Below are 18721 nucleotides of genomic sequence, written 5' to 3' on the forward strand. Positions count from 1 at the left end.
TTCCCAGCACGGCCCCCCACAGCCACACTCGCCCCCTGCTCAGGAGGAGGCCAGCGCTGCAGGGAGACCTGGGCGTGAGGCAGGTGTGAAGGGACCGGGCCTGACCCCCGGCTGACGAGGGGACAAGCGGAGGGAAGAGACTAGCCTCTCCATCCCTCAAGAGCCCGGAGCAGTTGGAAAGGCAGCCGGAAATCCTGATGCTGGCACTGGAGATTGGGGCAGAGGATCAGCTGCAGGGGACCTAGTGAGCTGTGCCTGTGGGGTGGGAATAGCAGGGACCAGCATGGCCTGGCCTGGCCCATGGGGCTGAAACACAACCCGGGCTTCAGCCTGGAAGCCTGGCCCATGGAGAACGGCCCCAACCTCCAAGGGCCATGGCAGAGGGGAGGTCAGCGCCCCAGGGACCTCTCTATCGTGTCAGCAGGGGGTTACAGCAGCCAGCTTAACCTCACCCCCCGGCGCAGGCTGTAAAGATACTGCAGGCCCGATTGTCCCACCTGCTGCCTCAAGCTGGGAGGAGCAAATCCCTCCTCCTGGTGCTCCGGGCTGCACGGCCCCCTTGGGAACCCAGAACAGCTGCAGAAAGGCCTTGCCGACCCTGCTGGCCATTTCCCTGAGTCACGGCCATGAGAAACGGCTGGGTTACACTCAGGAGAGGCGCCAGGGTCTTGCTAGGCCGCTGAGCGGGTGGGGCCTTTCTTTTGGAGATGATGCTGCCAACCTCCCCCTGCCAGAGGCAGAAATGCAGCCCCAGAGCTCTGCCCGGCCAAGGCAGGGTGTGTGCAGCCTCCTTGCCCACCCTGCCCCAGCCTCAGGACTCCCCACGATGCTCTGCGCTGAAGGGGCGTCACAGAGGGCTGGAGGCTGAGCTGGGGCAGGCCGAGGGGAAGATGCGAAGTCACTAACCCCACAGCTGTGCAGGCCAATACACCATGGTGGACCTGGAGGGATCAAAGGGAGCAATAGCCACACCCATGGATGGTTCCTGTCACTGTGCTCGTGGGACTGCTGTTTCCCTGTGCTCTCAGGATCCCCAAAGTGCCCTCTGCCCTTGAGAGGACAATCTGCAGGGAGCTCTGGCTCACGGCTGCGGTGGGGGGTGATCAGGCTCAAGGTCAGGGAGCCCCCTTTGCCTGGACCCCTGTGCAGAGGTGAGCCCTGAGAGCAGCTGACAGAACAAGACAGGCAGATATTAGTAAGTGCAACTGCTGCAGTCCCCCCCCCTCCCGAGTATGACGCAGGATGTAATATTTCATGTAGAAATATCTGCAGAACCTTCGGCTGCAGTGAAACATCATTAGGCAACTTACATTGACATTCAAATTACTTATTGGCAGAAATAGGTTTAAAAATAGTTTTTTTATGATAAACAAACTAACCTCATACAGGAAGTAAGCTGCAAATACTAAAAGCCAGTACATTGTACTTCACCAGCAATCATACAGATTCGTTATGCACAAAAAGGAGTATTTTTTTCCTTATTCTTTTTATTTTCTGCCTTCCTAGAGCCCATAGATAGCAATTTAAGAACTAAGTGTGTGATTCAGCTACGAAATCACTTGAGAATTAAAAAAAAAAAAGTGTCAGCCTTTGGGTAGGAGGATACAGCTCTGGCTGTCTCACGAAAAAAAAAGGGTTTTTTCCAGAATGGTCAGGTGTACTCCACAAACACACACAGGTCAACAACACGGAACCTGCCCAGACAAGAGCCAGCCGGGTATTTACCCTCTCCACTGCCACAGAAACCACAGTTGTGCATTATTTTCCTCCTCCACAGTCCCCAAAGATATGCAAGGGAGTGTGCTAACATCTGTCTATTCAGCTTAGCTATTACTTGAGTGCCCATCACCATAATACCTACGAACCAAGTGCAATACTTCAGAATCTCCTGCAGCTCTTCTGTTTGACTTCCCCATGTTCAGCTGCTTTAGCTGACTGCATTTGGCTGCTTGGCTTAAGTTCCTACAGGAAGGTTTAGCTATAGCCAGTCACAAGGAACAACAACAAAAAAACCTAATAAACCAAAAGCTAAACAAAATAAGGTTGTGAATATCAAAGACTAAGTCAAATGTGCTTCCATGTGGCAAATTTTGGACATCACCTGTCTCTGCAGCCTTGGTTCCTTACAAACAACCCCCAGCAAGCTCTGTGTCCTTCATAAAATGTTGAACAACTACATTTAAAAAAAAATAAAAAATAACAAAAAAAAAGAGCAGCAGACTATATATCTAAGGGCCATTTGGAAATGTAAATGGCTCTATTCTGTACAAAGAAGTGATAGGGTTTGCCTGTCTGCACACAAATCTTAAAATAGAACCAAATCCTGCAATTCAGAATCATGTTCAAATTGTGAACCAAGTTTTAGTAAGTTTGGACTTCAAAGGGTATTTGCTGCTGCTGCTGCAAAGGTTAAACAAATTTTCCTACCGAAACTGAGTGTGGGTTGTGAAAGAACATGTTAATGAAGAAAATTTCCCCGGGGCTGCTCTTTTATTATCACCAAAGCCATCAAGTTTCAGTTTGAGTTATTTGTATTTATTTATAAAAACAAAGATTAAATAAGTAGAACAAAAACAAAAACCTCATCCGAATTTCTGTTCTAAACCCGATTGATTTGAACAAAGAGCCCTATATTCCAACAGGTGCCAATATTCGTCTCCTCTTAGAAGAGAAGTTAAATGAATACCTAGCTGGGGATAATGTACTCACATTGCTTAGCATGTCTTAGAAGAAAAATTGTCCTGAATATTAATGATTCATGTTAGGCTTTTTCCTATACCTTCTCTACTACAGAAACATTGATTTAAATAGGACATGAACATTCTTACGGTGCTTGTTTTTCAGCCACTGTTTATTGTCAGGTTCAACAAAGACCCATGCATGCAGAATGTAGTCATAGCCACATTAATACATAACACATGCTACACTTTGCAACTATATTATTGAGTGTAAATGTAATAAAAAAATCTGAAGTCAAATGTTCACTACTTGAATAATACTACTTCAGAAATCTTAAAATATGAGGGGCAGGAAGGTGCATTTTATTTTAGGGACAGCTTGTGAGTCTTAACATAGTATTCCAGCATATTAAGCATGGAACCTTTTAATTATTTTTGTAACATGTAGGTGTTAGAAGCATTTGCTTTCAGTGAGGTAATCTAAAACATTTCTAGATGAAATGGTTAATCAAAACACATCTGATAAATAGACATTTTCTTTTCATGTGTTTTTATTCCATCAATACAGAATTAGGAAAAAACACACAAAAAAGATCTTTAGTGGTCTTGCAGCCTTGAATGTGTTGTTTTTCTTCATATTTCACGTTGTTGGCTTTTGTTATCAGTATCATCTGCAATTTGTGGCCAATGCTTTAGGCAGACATCTTGTTCCAAAACTGTTTGCAACAGTATCAGCTACAGTTCGAGAGAAAAACCACTACAGTGAGAAAAAGTGTAAATTTAATCCAGGATGGAAGCACTTTACTGAACTTTACTAAAGGACACACAACAGAACGAAGATTGGCTAGTGTCAGCCTAAATTCAGATGAGCCTTCAAACTCTAGTGTTTATCAAGGCTCTTCTTCAGCATATTGACTTTATTTCAAGCTACCTGTATCTCCCCATTTTCATTCTGATAGAAGTCAAACCTGCTGTTATCTAAATAATAGGATTTTTTGGATGCTTACACATGATTTTCACTAGCTGTTATTCAAACTGTAATACCAATACTATCAAGACTACTTTTGATAGATGCCGCATGAATGAAATCAGTTAAGCAGTTATTTACCACTGAAAATAAATGATACCAACATAGTGCTTATTGAATATTAATATTGAAACCAAATAGCAAGCTAATACCACAGAATCACGGTATATAGGAACAAAATGAAACTAATGCAAGTCAAACATTAACTTTACAGTATGTTTGCAATGTAATTTAACTGTAGAAACTAAATTAAATTGTTGTTAACCCACAGAAACTGATATGGTGCAATCTTTTCATTTTGCTAGTTTAATGTATACACCCAGATTGAAATAAAACCAAATAACCATTTGAGAACCCAGAAGCTTTACAGCTGGAAAATAACAAGTCCGTTTAGCACTGCAATAAAGAGAGAAGCTTAATTCCAGACTAGGCGATATCTGAAATAGTAACAAGTCTTCTCAGACTTTTTAAATATTAATATCTCCCACACACACACTTTGTCTCAGATTGAATCAAGGAGCAATGACACATTCTGAAACCATTCAGTAATGCTCCCTTTCCTGACAATACTGTTGCAGTCTGAATCAAATTAAAGTGTTGCTGAAAAGTTCAAACGGTTTCTAAAAATGGACAGACAGTTACCCAAAAACAACCAAGACTGTTTTACAGCATTCAGGATAATTTCCTTTCATTCAAAACTCGGCACAGTTTTTCACTTTTGAATTTGGAAGGGACTATCTTATATTCCTAACCACTACAGTTAAAAATTAACAATGTTCTTCAGTACTTTTTCCATATAAAATTTAGCATGAAATGCTTGGTACTGTGTTTTTCCCTACCCCCTCCTCCAATGAATTCTAGCAGTATAATAGTTATCAAGTGTTTTCTTTTGTTGTCTAAGATTTTCAGAGATCAGTTCTTCCAATACCCTCTCCACTTCCTGTGGACTACAAAAAACAGTTTAATTTGAAACTTATTTTTCCCTCGACCAACAAAAAAAAAAAAATCACCAACATTTACTGTTCAATGAAACCCACCACAGTATGTTTTCTTTGCTACTTCTTGTAAAGTAATTTCATTTAGAGCAGCAGTGAACCAACATTTCTGCTTGTTAATCTAAAATAACTCAAGACACAGTCAAATAAAAGAATTAACTGACCAAGCAAGATTGTTGTTTAAACACTGAAAACAGTGAGCTGAACAATATTAAAATCAAAGTTAATTCTTATTTGATATTTTTAAATTCCTCTAACATTGCATTATATTTGTGGCACCTTAGAGACTAACAAATTTATTTGAGCATATTTGTTAGTCTCTAAGGTACCACAAGTACTCCTGTTCTTTTTGTGGATACAGACTAACACAGCTGCCACTCTGTATATTTCTCTCTAACTAACATTCTCTTTAGGTGACTATTGTAAGAACAGAGTTTTAAATTGCTAGTGAAATGTATAGAATTATTCTAAACTCAAATTTTGACTCATCCATTTATAGGATGCATGATTACACATACTATATATGGTACTAATATTTGCCACTCACTTGAAAAGCCCACTCGCAAGATTTAGGAAATCATTTTGATTTGAGTCATGTGGAAACAGTGAAACATGACACTGACTTAAAGTAAGGTACACATAAAAGAGCACTTAACACATATCTCACCACATTTGAAAAGGCTAGAATATTGGACATTTTTAGACATACACCAATTTAGATCATTACTAGGCAACAAGTTACTTTGTAGCACACTAGAATGGACATCTAACATTTGCAAATATACAGCATCAAAATCCTGTATAAACTGTATTTGAGTGTTAACATCGGAGAAAACATTTTAAGGGAAAACTGCCTTATGTGTGCTTATCTAACCTTGATCTTTCACATTTTCAGAGAATACATCTTTCAAGTATAAACAGTTTCTAGGAGATGCGTTGAGACATATTCCTGTCTGCAAACATGCAAGTGCTCTGATCGTCCGTACACAAGTAACCTCGTGACGGATTAATTCTGCAACCAATATTATAGAACAGCTGTCCTGAAAATGAAACCCACCTGGAAAATCATAATAGGAGTTTCACAAAGTTTTCAACATTTCTTCTTATACAAAATTAATCTAAAACAATAATACATTAACGATATGACAGAGGTTTGTATATATTCTGGTGATTTAGTCATGAAATGAGTGATAAAATTCATAAGAATCTTGAAATCATGCTGCGGTGTGTGTGTTTTTATGCACCCACACTCACTAGTAAAACTGATCGTAAGTGCTGGATAATAATATGATTTTGGCAGCACAAGTCAAATAATTTCCCCTCTGATCTCAGGATGTCAACAATGGTTCCGAATGTCAACTATACCTCCTTTATGTGTGTCACACTATAGCTCTCCTTCAACACAGAAATGTTTCGTTGAACTCAATTTGTAACTGGCATGCTACACCTAAGCCAACAATCTCTTCATCAAAGATAGCTGAAAACAAAACTGAGAGAAACATCTTGTGGTTTTACAAAATGTATTTACATAAAATATATATTTAAAAAAAAGAGTTTGGGTTATTATGAGAGAAGTCATTTATGGTGTGTGACATTTAAAAGGGCTTATTGTGCTTGTCAGCTTCACACATTACCTACACTTATCTCCAGATGAAACCCCACTGAAAAAGGCTTTATCAGACCAGCTTGTCTTGTCTTGATTTAGAAAGGTTTTCTACATTCACTCTGCATCTCTCTACCTAAACAACATTTAAGCAAACAGACATGGATGACAAATGGAATTCTGCAACAAGATGGATTGCATAGAATTAGCCATAGGGAACAAATTATGGGAGGCTAGAAAGTCAGTAATCCTGAGGTTATTATACATGGAACAGGACAACCGAATATGCATCTGGACAGCAGATTGCTAAACTGCCTTTGGGACAGACATGTTTGTGAAATAACAGGCCACTGTTTTACCTAAAATTGTCTAACGCAATGACAGAGAGGAGCGCCACCAAATACTTGGACTGATGCATTAAATCAATTATTTCCCTGAATGCTGTTTCAAAGAGTTGTGTATGTTCTGTTTTGAAAACAGCAAAATAAAATTGCAGTAGACAATGTGGTGAATCAGAAACCCATGGCTGTATCTCCCCCGCAAAAGGTGGATCATATGATGTAAGCTTGACCAATGTATTCAATGCCACTGAACAGTGCTACTCTTTCTATATCCTCCTTATATTGTGAAAATTCCTTGCTGTCAGTAATACCAGCTGATATGTGCATAGCCCATCAACCTGAGTGCTTGTCAGTCAACTCTACAACCAACCAATCCTGCAACCTGATATCTGCAGCCAGCGTCCTTTGCCTGCAGAGAGAGAGACCCATGGGGCTGTGTGCAGGTGCAGGCATTTCCCTGTGCATTACATCGCAAGCTTGGGGCCTAAAATTATCCTTGCTGCCTAAATTTACTGCCCACGTATGTCTGTTCAGTTCTAATGAAGATTTAAAAGTAAAGGTCAAATCAAATTGCATATTGTTACTGCTATGTAAAATTGCATTGCTTATAACATGGTTTGCAGAGGAAGAGAATCAAAGCAAAGATTGTATAAATATACCCCCAACCACCACAGTGTTTTGGTACCATGGAATTGTACCAGGGCTAATCCCCTGAAATCAAGGGCAGGCACCTGATAATGCAAAAGGATTCAAGGAAAACAAACGTAACAGCAGAGGCAATCGTTGGGTCTGGCTAACGACAAACTACAGCATCGGTGGAACCCGAAAGTGACTGTGATTCTAGTCCATGTATGGTGCTTTCCTTTAGCACTTAATTGCAACCTCAAACAAAGATCAGAAAGGCTAATGTCTTCTTGGTGCCCTTGCTCACTGTGTTTCAAGTGTTTGTTTTTTTTAAAGTGCTTGTTCCTCATTACTGATGTTTCGGGTACTTCTAGGTGATCTAGCAGATTGCGTACAGCAGTGCCACTACGGGATTGTCTGAGTTTGTTCTCTTCTCAATGCACAAGGGAGCTTGGCCAGGCAGTGAGATGAGAAACCTCATTCTGTCAGCTTCTCTGTATATTCAGGCTCCAGTTAGAGTTAACCCTTGAAGAAGTATGTGTTTATCAATCGCACACTTCTGGGGTGGGAAAGAAGTCAAGTTACTGCATTCTCTTCTGGTTAGCGGAGGCCCAGCAGGGCAGATTGTATGCTTTCTGGAACAGCAGATTGTATGAATCATAGATTTTAAGGCAGAGGAGATCATTGTGACCCTCTAATCTGACTTGTACAGGACAGGCCATGGGATTTCATCCAGTGCCTCCTGCACAAAGGCGAGGACTTAATATGCTAATAGAGGTGTTAGACTCCCACAGGTGGGCCTCCCCCAGCCCCAATCACTTGTTTTTAAATTAAGGCCTTGAGTTCAGAGGGGCTGAACGCCTGCTGCCAGGGCCGCTGAGAGCGGGTTCAGGTCCCGGTGAAAAAAAATTTTGGGGCCCCCCAGCAAGGGCGGACCAGCTAAACAGGGCCGATAAAGCCGGGCCCCAGGCCCCCTTCTGGACCACCGAGCCCTGGTAATTTATACCAGCTTCCCCCCCTCCACACTCTCGTCAACCCTGCCTGTTCCCACTGAAGTCATTGGGACTTGGAAACAGTCAGAGCCAGATTCGTAAAAGTATTTAGGTGTTCAAAGAGGCATGTAGGTACCCAGTAGGATTTTTAAAAGCCCCCAAAGGCACTGATCTTTACTGGGTCTTCAGGTGCCTAATCACCATGAAGCACCTCTGCTAATCAGACTAGGGATTCAGGTGGCTAACTTTAGGCACTCACATTTGAAAATTCTGGCTACAAACTTCATTCACCTTGATTAATTTCACCACCATGCAGAGAGAATAAATAGTTGCTGTTTTGTCTGTGACACAAACACAGGGCTGAAACGTTTTGGATTGTTCCTCTGTAGCCATTTGACACTTACTAGAATTCTCTGTTGATTCTTCTTTCTAGACTTTGTCATAGTTGACACACAGCGGCTGATTTTTGGAGCACCTCTGTTCATTGCCCACATTACTTTCACAGCTTGTTGCTAAGGAATAAGCTCTGTTCACTTTCAAGAACCAAAACCACAGTTGGCAAAACAGGGTCACTTACACACACAAACACCGAGGGGTTGTGACAATGGATGTCGCATCAGGGCTTGTGTGAACGGATGTTGAGAGGTGACTATTGATGGATTTGTCAGTCACCCTTTTTCTCAGAGCTGGCTGGAAGCACCCCTTGGAAACTGGACATGAAAATCCATTCTCCTCCCACAGCCCTGCCCCTCACCCACAGGCAATGATTAGTTATTGGGAGGTTGCTAACGGCGGATAGTCTTTTTGATACAAATGAAAAGCCATCGAAACGCACTGGTCAGATCCTCTGCCAGCTCCTTTGCAACAAAGCATGAAGTAGAAATAATGACTAGAACGTATCAAGGGTTTGTGGTACAGCCAGGTAACAGCCCTCCGGTTACGTTAGCAGCGTGACACACCTCATAGCCTGCATTTACCACCCCGTTGTGGTTTTCCAGCTGCTGCAACCTTGGGCCCCCCATCTGGCACTGAGAACCACCAGAGCGGGCCCTGGGGGGGAGTCAGGAGGCTCTGCCTGGGCTCAGGAGTCTGTGGGGATTCTCTGTGCAGGAGCAGAGGCCTGGCAACGCACTAAAGACTTGCTCTTGGAGACAAAACAGAGCAGGCTCCATCGGGCAAATGAACGAGGATGAGAAGAGAGAAAATAAAACTAACCAACCTGGCGGTCAGGCAGACTCCTCGGTGGGACACAGATAGATAGAGTCTCCACCTTGGCTGTTGTAAAGGAAATGACACAGGCATTCAGCCAGCTGCTACAGCAGATTGACCGGCTAATGGACACAGCTGGGGGCGGTTGGATGTGTTAATGACTCCACCCAGCTGCAGGCAGGGAAGATTGGGCCCTTGCCCCAGTACGGGGATACAGGAGAGGGAGCATGTATCTGCTCCATTGAAAACCAAAGGGGAAAAAACACTAGCAAAAGAGGCTGCTGAAAGCATCACTGGCAGGCTGGGCAGGTCCTGTTTGCAGGCCCCTGTGGCCTCAGCCAGCAGCCTGGGTGATGTTTTGTGTTTTCTTGCAGCCAGCTCAGAACTGCAGTCCCTGGCCTCAGTGCAGCCGAGCATGGTTAGGCTCAGTACCTTACACTGGGGCTGGGCCACGCCCCAGGGAAACAGCAGAGTGACTCTGGGTGTTACCTTGGCTGTCTGCTTTGTGTCCAGGACTCGGGACTGCTCGGAGCCGTGCAGCTGCCAAGAGAACTTTGTGCCAGATTAGAAACCAACCCCCTGAAATATACCCAAAGCTCCCGAGAGGATCGGGCATGTTTAACTCTGAACCTCCTGTAGCCTCTCCCTAGCTCTTGGCTGTGTCACTGGAGAGAGAAAGCAGCTGGCAGCTCAACTCCTTGGATTTAAAGCCCAAATGCAGTGAATGGGGGCTCTGGAGACAAAGTGTATTTGCTGAGGCAGTGAGGCTTTCAGAGCCCTCGAATTTCCCCAGGGCCAGTGCTTCACTCCTCCAGGACTTGCACTGCAACCCAAGCTTGCAAGGAAGCGGTCACTCTCAGTAGGCTAAACTACTCCCCTGCAGCATGTGCTCATCCTACACTGCTAGCCAGAACCCTGTTACCAACGACACACCCTGCTGTCTAATCCCTGTTCCTTTTGCTCTGCCGTCTTGTTTTCCCCATTCAGCAGAAGGCTTGGGCAGAGTGACCATTAGTGCCTCTGTAGACCTGGGCAGGGCCGGCTTTAGGAAGTGCGGGGCCCAATTCGAACAGTTTCGACAGGGCCCCAGCAGGGATGACTAAAAAAACCCACAAAAACAAACAAAAAAAACACATGTAAAAAAACACGTGGGGCTTGTACTCACCGGGCGGTGCTCCGAGTCTTCGGCGGCACTTCGGGGATGGGTCCTTCACTCGCTCCAGGTCTTCAGCGACACTGAAGGACCCACCGCCTAAGTGCCGCTGAAGACCCAGAGCAAGCGAAGGACCCGCCGCCAAAGTGCCGCCGAAGACTCGGAGCGAGCGAAGGACCCGCTGCCGAAGTGCCGCTGAAGACCCGAAGCGCCGCCAGGTGAGTAAAAATGAAAAAGGCGCCTCTAGCCGGGGAAGATATTCTCACTGGGCGTGGGGCCCTCTTGGCGCGGGGCCCGATTCAGGGGAATTGGTGGAATAAGCCTAAAGCCGGCCCTAGACCTGGGTCACATATGCTCAGTCAGCACAGGCAAGAGTGAGGGCAGGAGAAGAGAGATGCCTGGGCCTGCCAGCTGCAGCCTTCTATGTGGAGGCTGACTGCAATAGGGAATGCTGTTACGGGCAGCTTTCAGTAGCCACCCACGGCCTCACCTCCCACTGCTTCAGCCCATCTGCAGTCGGGGAGGAGCAGACCCAGCTTCTCATGCCTGTCCCCACACTTGCTGTTTTCCATCTGTGACCTTTCTAGTCTCCTCCTCCTGCAGGGTGGGAAGCACTGAGCTAACCCCAGAAACAAAGCTGGGAAATGCTACTGTGGCATCAGAAAGTACCTGTGACACGACAGGCCGATCAGGCTGGATTGGACCCAGCTGGTTGGGTGTGAGGAGGGTGACAGATTCAGAACTAGTTTTCTAATGGAAGGCGTGTCTCAGCCTTCAGCACAGAAGAGGCCAGTGGGTTTCCATAATACTGCATTGCAGAAGACAGAGTCATCTGCCAGCCCTCCTTTTGTCTGCAGGGATACTGCACAATGTAGTCCTTTATTAAATTCAAAATTTGGAATAAACTTTCCAATAACTGGGTCATTTTACTCACCTCTTTTCACCAGGCTTTTCAGTAATTCACTTGCCTATCGTGTGCCCTTATAAACAGTGTAATCTGGGATTCCCATCAGTAGTCAGCATGGGCTGGGTTTACTAATTAGCACGTGAGCTGGGTTTGCTATGGATGGTTTGGACTGGAGTTAGTACAGATAATGATAACCAATTGCTTCATTACTGTCCTCAGTGCTGCACCTCCTCCTAATTAATCTTCATCCTATTGTTAGTAAAAACACTTTGTGTGGTGCTTAATTTGTAATGAAAGAGGTGCTGGGGAGCAAGCAATTTTTTTTACATTCCTAACTCGTGCCGGGGCTCTGAGCTGCCGAGCCCAGAGGTGCCGGGACTCAGCCTTGGCAAGCCCTGGCACAAATTAAGCACAGAATTTGTGTGAATTGCATTTGTCCTTTCCTGGTGTTTTCCTTCATAATCTTAAACAGCAATAGCATTTTCAGCCTGGTGCTTTCTCTTACCCAGCCTTTGCTTCTGAGTCATCCTGAAATCATTTAAAATCTCTAGAATACAAAGAAAAAAATCCCTGTATGGCACAAATTTATGCTAGCTGAATTTGCTTCAGCACAAGTAAGGTGACCATGCCTCAGTGTCACACAAAGTCTGACTTGTTTTACCACCCAGTAATATATGAAAGTTTCTAAGCGGGTGTTATTTTCTTAGTGTCCTTGCATACACCTGCTACATTGACAAATCTTGCAAGTACAATGGGAAAACACTCATTTTAAGGAAATGCAAATGCACTCCTTAGAGTCCTTCGGTCCTGGGAAAGGCAAGACATTATTATTTAACTGTAAAAATAAAAACCTTCCAAAGGGAAAAATGCATCTCTTCCCTCTCTGCTCTGAAAACTGATGCTCTTAAAGAAGTCACTAGAAGCTACGCAGCCGTCCACGTGATTTCCTGGTGTGGCGATGTGCTATTGGAGGCTCCGAGGAGCCTGTAATGAAAGCTGTGCCACTGAACTGAAGGGAAGGTTGGGGTGATTTCCCTGATAGCAATGGAATCACACACACACCCTGGACTCTGCTTATTCAGCCCTGCTAGACTTTATCCCTGGGACATTAAAATCCTTCTGAAGAGCAAATGTTTTGCTCTGGAAATGAACTGGGTGACAAGCAAACCCCAAGCTGCCCCATATCCAGAGACAGGTGCCATCAGTATAAAGTCAGCCTAGATTTTACAAAGTCTCTGCTTTCCAAGCCAGGGGAATGAACCAAAATGAGTCTGCCAAGTGGTGCTGCTCCATCAGTGTGAAAACCAAGGAGCTGAGGTCCCAGCCCCTCCCCCCTTCTGTGTTAATCCCAGGTTAAACAAGCAGCTGGGGGGAGGGGAGCTCTTGTGACCCATTGGCAGCACCTCCCTGTCTCGGAGGGAAAGGCAGAGTCAGTGCTGCCGAGCGCGCTGGGAGATTGGTGCGATGATAAAGGTGCAGCCAGACAGCTCCTTGCCAATGACATGACTGAGGCGGCCCATGTGCCTTTTTACAGTAGGTGTTTTGAAGACCGAGCCCTCGTAAAATGTGTCCCTGATACACTCATTTCAGACAAACGTATGCAAATAACTGGTGTGTCGGGCTCAACCCTCCCACTTGGGGTCAAACCACATCCCATTATAGAGCTCTTTGAGCAGAGGGGCGGTAGGGGCGTGTGTCGGGTGTAAAGCCTCGTTGGGAAGATTGCAGAGCAGCCATGTGGTGTGGAGGCTGCTGCTAGCTCCCCAGACACAACGGGCTTTCCACTGTTCAGTGCTGCACATGTGCCGTGAGGAGGAGCCTTGGAGCTGCTGATGGAAGTCACAGCTCCCAGGACGATGCATGGGGACAGACAGGCTCCTACCGACGGGGTTCGCTGAGCAGGCAGCTGTCTACACAAGCCAGCAGGAGACGCAGGGTTCATGCTCCATCCCTCGGAGGGAATTAGGTGCCCAACCCTGGGCTAACAATGGCGGGTGTCTCCCTGCACTTGGGAGTCACAGCCATGAACCCTCTGCGGGAGCTAGGTACCTAAGCCAGGTGATCCCTTTTTCACAGGGAGGTGGGGGTCCCCCTATAGCCAGTGGGTAGGACACTCACCTAAGTTATGGAAACCAGGTCAAAGCCTCGCCCCCCAGCTGATTGGGCACAGAAGCATGATCTCCACCTCCCAGGTGAGTGCTGATGGGGTATTCTGGGGCAGGGCTCTCTTACTTTCCTGGTAATGCAGTTCCACTTGGTATCGATCAGTAGATATTCACCAGAAAAGAGACTTGAACCTGGGTGCCCCCGTGAGTGCCCGAACCACCAGGCTACACAGCCATTCTCACTGCCCTTTGGCTCAGGCCCCACAAGCAGGATAGTGCATCTAATCTGTGAACCTTGCTGGGGCTTAGGCGTGAGCTGGAGCCAGGCCTGGTTGGCCTTGCGTGTGCCCACTGGCCGAAATTCGAAGCTGTGTGGAGACTTTGCTGACAGAAACATAGGTGCCGACGTGGCGAAGTTGAGTGGGGTTTCCAAGGACCTAAATTTTGGACATAGGCATGTAATGTGGCCCCTAAATCCCTCTGTGGTTCTAGCCATAAAGCCCTAATTCTTGGGTGGTTCTGATGGTACCTTCATTCCTGGTGGGACTGCAGCATAAACAGCTGCTTTGATCAATGCAGGCCTCACTGCAGTGGCATAATCCCTGGCCCACGAGTTGGGAGCTGCTTTCGGGCAGCGAGGCATGCATTGCCACTGGAGGGCGAGCTGGCTGGTACCATGTTGACAGTTCAAATCATGCCCATATACCCGCTGGCGCATCGGAGTCTGGGAGGTACAGAGGTAGGTGGATTTTATTTCTCTGTGCCGATAACTGCAACTCCCCCATCAGCACGATGCACTTGCACCAACATCACAGGACACAACGCCAGGGAGTTGGGCGTGGAGCAGCCACCTATGGCCACAGGCTCCATGGGCCTCGTTTCTGGCTCACCGCGACTTCTCGCTGGCAAAGTAGGAGAGGGCTGGGCTTGCCACTTGTCCATCAGCAGGATGGCGTTTGCTAACAGAAGACGAACACACAATGGAGAGGGGGAGGACCGCGGCTCTGCCCAATGCACTGAGCAGACCAAGCCAGTGTCCAGGGAGACCCGGCAGTGCTTGGTGGAGCAGAAATGAGATATGGGGATCCTGGAGTGGCTGAAGTTTCTGCCCTTTAATTCCCCATGTACGCTGCAAGCAAGCTGTAAGACGTCACGGTGCTTTGCCCACACACCAGGGACACGCCCATCCCACTGGCTGTTTTAACGAACCGAGGTTGGGTTTTTTAGGTAATTACTATCTATGATTGTCAGGAGTCCAAGGTCTGGGCTATGCCAGTCTCCTGGGAGTGACCCCTTAGTGGGCCAGGCCCCGAGGACCCACACAGTTCACAGGGGCAGGTCCTTGGCACTAGCTATTGCTGTCACACAGGAGTCCGGTGGCACCTTAAAAACTAACAGATTTATTTGGGCATAAGCTTTCGTGGGTAAAAAATCTCACTTCTTCGGATGGCATCTGAAGAAGTGAGGTTTTTTACCCACAAAAGCTTATGCCCAAATAAATCTGTTAGTCTTTAAGGTGTCACCGGACTCCTTGTTGTTTTAATGATACAGTAGAATCGCAGAGTTCAAACACCAGAGTTACGAACTGACCAGTCAACCACACACCTCATTTGGAACCAGAAGTACACAATCAGGCAGCAGCAAAAAAATAAAAACAAAAAAAAGAAAAGACAGTACTGTGATAAATGTAAACTACCAAAAATAAAAAGGGAAAGCAGCATTTTTCTTCTGCATAGTAGAGTTTCAAAGCTGTATTAAGTCACTATTCAGTTGTAAACCTTTGAAAGAACAACCATAATGTTTTGTTCAGAGTTCCGAACGTTTCAGAGTTCCGAACAACCTCTATGCAGGAGGTCAGACTAGATGATCACAGATTGTCCTTTTGGCCTTAGAATCCACGGCCAGGTCGCCATTAGTCAGGAGCTGGAACATGGCTTTTTAAACGGGGTGCTGGTCAAACACCTGTCAGGGAAGCTTTTTTCTGTCCATGCTTTCTCAGGATGGAATTTCTGGTCAAAACCAGAAAAAAAGATCACAGTGTAGCCAATAGCCTGATGGCCAGGGCACCTGCCTGGGATGTGAGAGACCTGCACTCAGGGTCCCCGTTCTGTGTTGGGGACTTGAACCTGGGTCTTGCACAACCCAGCAGAGGGCCCTAATCAGTAGTCTAGCCTCTGGTGGGCTGCTCACGCTTGTAAAAAAATTCCAGCAGGTCCAGCAGTTTCATTCCACATTGGAATGAAAACACAGTTTGAAGCCTCGACATTTTGCACAAAACCGAATTGTTGTTTTCCGCCCAGCCCTAGTTCTGACACCCTTTGGCGCTCTCTGGCTCCACACACAAAGGCTGACCAGAGAATAATCAAACCCAGCTTGCCTGGATCCATGGCTAATTGTTTTTCCCAGGGCTTCAGACCAGACAGACAGGCATATTTCATCCCTGCTATGCTAATACTAAAATTAGAACAGTTAGCAGCATCGGTGCACAGTCTATCATTACTCAGAAGTGCCCTTAATATCCTTGGCCCCAAACAATACACAGAGAGCAAATCAGTCAGAAATAAGCCCAGGGCTTCCTAGCTAGTGCAGGTAACGCTGACCCACAATGCTGGGGAGTCCTGCTTTCCCTGCGCAAGGACACACAGTAGCTGCATGCTTCCCACCAAGTGATAACCATTATTTACTAGAAGTTCTGAAATCCACATATCAGAGGGGGAGCCGTGTTAGTCTGGTTCTGTAGAAGCAGCAAAGAATCCTGTGGCACCTTATAGACTAACAGACGTTTTGCAGCATGAGCTTTCGTGGGTGAATACCCACTTCTTCGGATGCGGGTATTCACCTTATGGCTAACGGATGTTTTGCATCCGATGAAGTGGGTATTCACCCACGAAAGCTCATGCTGCAAAACGTCTGTTAGTCTATAAGGTGCCACAGGATTCTTTGCTGCTTCCATGAAATCCACATGCGCTTCCCCCGTTCCTGAGCGAGGGAGCAGGGGGAGAAAAGGTCCAGTACCTCTGCAGTTCTAGTCTCCCTGTATTACAGTCTGATACATTCTCCAGCCCCACCCCAACTGGCCCCTGGATCCCTGCCCAGAGCCCCCCTTTAATCCTATAACAGGTTCCAAGAGAAGACCCCTGCGCAAGATTCCCTGGCATATGGCTGGACTGGACATGGTTTTCCTAAATGCAGCAATTCCAGGATCTGGCCCATGAGGGTCAGAAGAAGAGACAGAATGGTGGACATTAAAGAAAACTAGGCAAGATAAAGAACAACCCATGTAAATTAATTGTTAAATGGTCGTTTTTACATGTTTTTATGTTACCTAATGAATCCAAATCCTGCTGCAATGTATTAAGGGTTTGTTTCTGCTTGTGACACACATAAATCATCCAAGCTTCGCTTCTGCGGTTCAGAGTTTCAGCAGCAAAGAGAAAGATACAGCTGAGTGAACACTATTTTGTTCTTTCTTGTGATGCTTTATCTTCACCTATACATTTATATTACACTTAGTAATAGACGAGTGAACTAAAACAAAGACGTGTGAATTTAAAGCTTAAATAGGCAGCTTTGCTTTTCATTGCTCTTATTTTTATCACAGACTTAAAACGGGAGGGATTTTCTTTTCATATAAAAAGAAAGAAGCAACCGATGATTTTTGTGGTGATGGTGGTTACACAATACAGACCCTGCATCTCTGGGATAGTTATATTTGCACTGGAGCTGTTCCAGCCTGTTGAATGAGTAAGCAAAGTATTTAGGTCTTCTTAAAAGAAAAAAATTAAAAAATTCCCGGGTGACAAGGTTCCTAACGAACTCCTGACAGTGAGCCAGGAAAACATGAATTTGGACAGTTTGCTGTGTACGTGCTACTCAATGCACCTGAAAGACTGGACAGAGTCTTGTGATGTATTGACTAAGGGGGAGATTTTCAAAGTCAGAAATGGCAGACACACAGCCAGGATTTAAAAAAACATGTTATTGTCTAATGCAAGTGATGATCTTTGGGATAAAGGCATTTTTAACAGGATATTGACTCAATATCCTGTAATAGTTTCCTGTCTTCAACCCCACCTCCACCCCCACCCCAACAATAATTTTATTTAGTACTGTTCCTACCTAATGTGCTTCATCACCAAGTAACTGTGGATATATCACGTGTTGAAAAACAGGATTCATGTTACTATAAAGGTACACTGGTCTATTTTAATAAAAGTCTCATCAAAACATGTATACAACTCATTAATCCTCCTATGCACTGACAATTTGCCATACTTCTTTTAAATTAAAGTATATTTTGAGTTAATGCATCAAAGTGGAAAAGGTGCCCTAAAAATGGCAGATTTCTGTATTTTTTTTCAATTCAATACTCAACATATGGCCACATTTTTTTCAAGCTCTTCTTATATAGGAATTGACTAAGCATAAAATAAAAATCACCCTTGACTGAATTCTTAAATACCAAGTTTCATACAGTGGCAAATTTTAAACAGCTGAGTTAGAAGCATTGTTCATAATGGAGAATCTGCAACAACTTCATATAGCTAAGCCATTCGGAGTGCTAATTCTTATTACATATTTATTCAACAAAACACTAATGCTGAAACCCACAACCATCTTACTGTGAAAACTCAAAGCAAGTGACAATTACCATACCCTGAGCAGCTGCTCACCATTGCCCCCGTATTTTATATTTCATGCACTAGTGATCCACTGAACAAAAAGAATAACCTTTTGCTAGTCAAATGGGATTTAGTTGTGACAGCGACAGCAGAAGAAAAGAAAGTCTCTAACAAAAAATAAATAAATGAACCTCTATAGAAGATCTGTTCTCAAGGCCTTGACATTCTGTGGGTGAACAGTGTGTTTTCTAATGAGTAAGAGCAAAATCAGTGAAAATGCTCCCAAAGAAAAACAGAAAGAGAATTTAATATGCTTTCTAAGGGATCCAGTCTGTCCTGATGAGTCACTAATGGAAGACAAACGGACGAAGCCTGCTTCCCATAGAATATTTCCATACACATTTCCAAAGCTCCTTTATAACACGTCCTCAGCAAATCTGTTGACAGAGAGGGCTGTTACTTCTC

General features: G+C 45.0%; 2 long non-coding RNA genes across 5 annotated transcripts in view; both read right to left on the bottom strand.

The window, feature by feature from the left end:
* LOC120400606 overlaps nt 1-18721 on the bottom strand; it is a 303500-nt gene that overhangs the window by 151508 nt on the left and 133271 nt on the right. The window lies entirely within an intron of this gene.
* On the bottom strand, nt 3308-9538 carry LOC120400607. Its single transcript, XR_005595922.1, has 2 exons — nt 9480-9538; nt 3308-3435 (listed from the first exon to the last, which is right to left on the bottom strand). It is a non-coding gene; the product is annotated as an uncharacterized LOC120400607 (long non-coding RNA).

Source organism: Mauremys reevesii, linkage group 3, assembly GCF_016161935.1.
Source record: "Mauremys reevesii isolate NIE-2019 linkage group 3, ASM1616193v1, whole genome shotgun sequence".
NCBI classification, from domain to species: domain Eukaryota; kingdom Metazoa; phylum Chordata; order Testudines; family Geoemydidae; genus Mauremys; species Mauremys reevesii.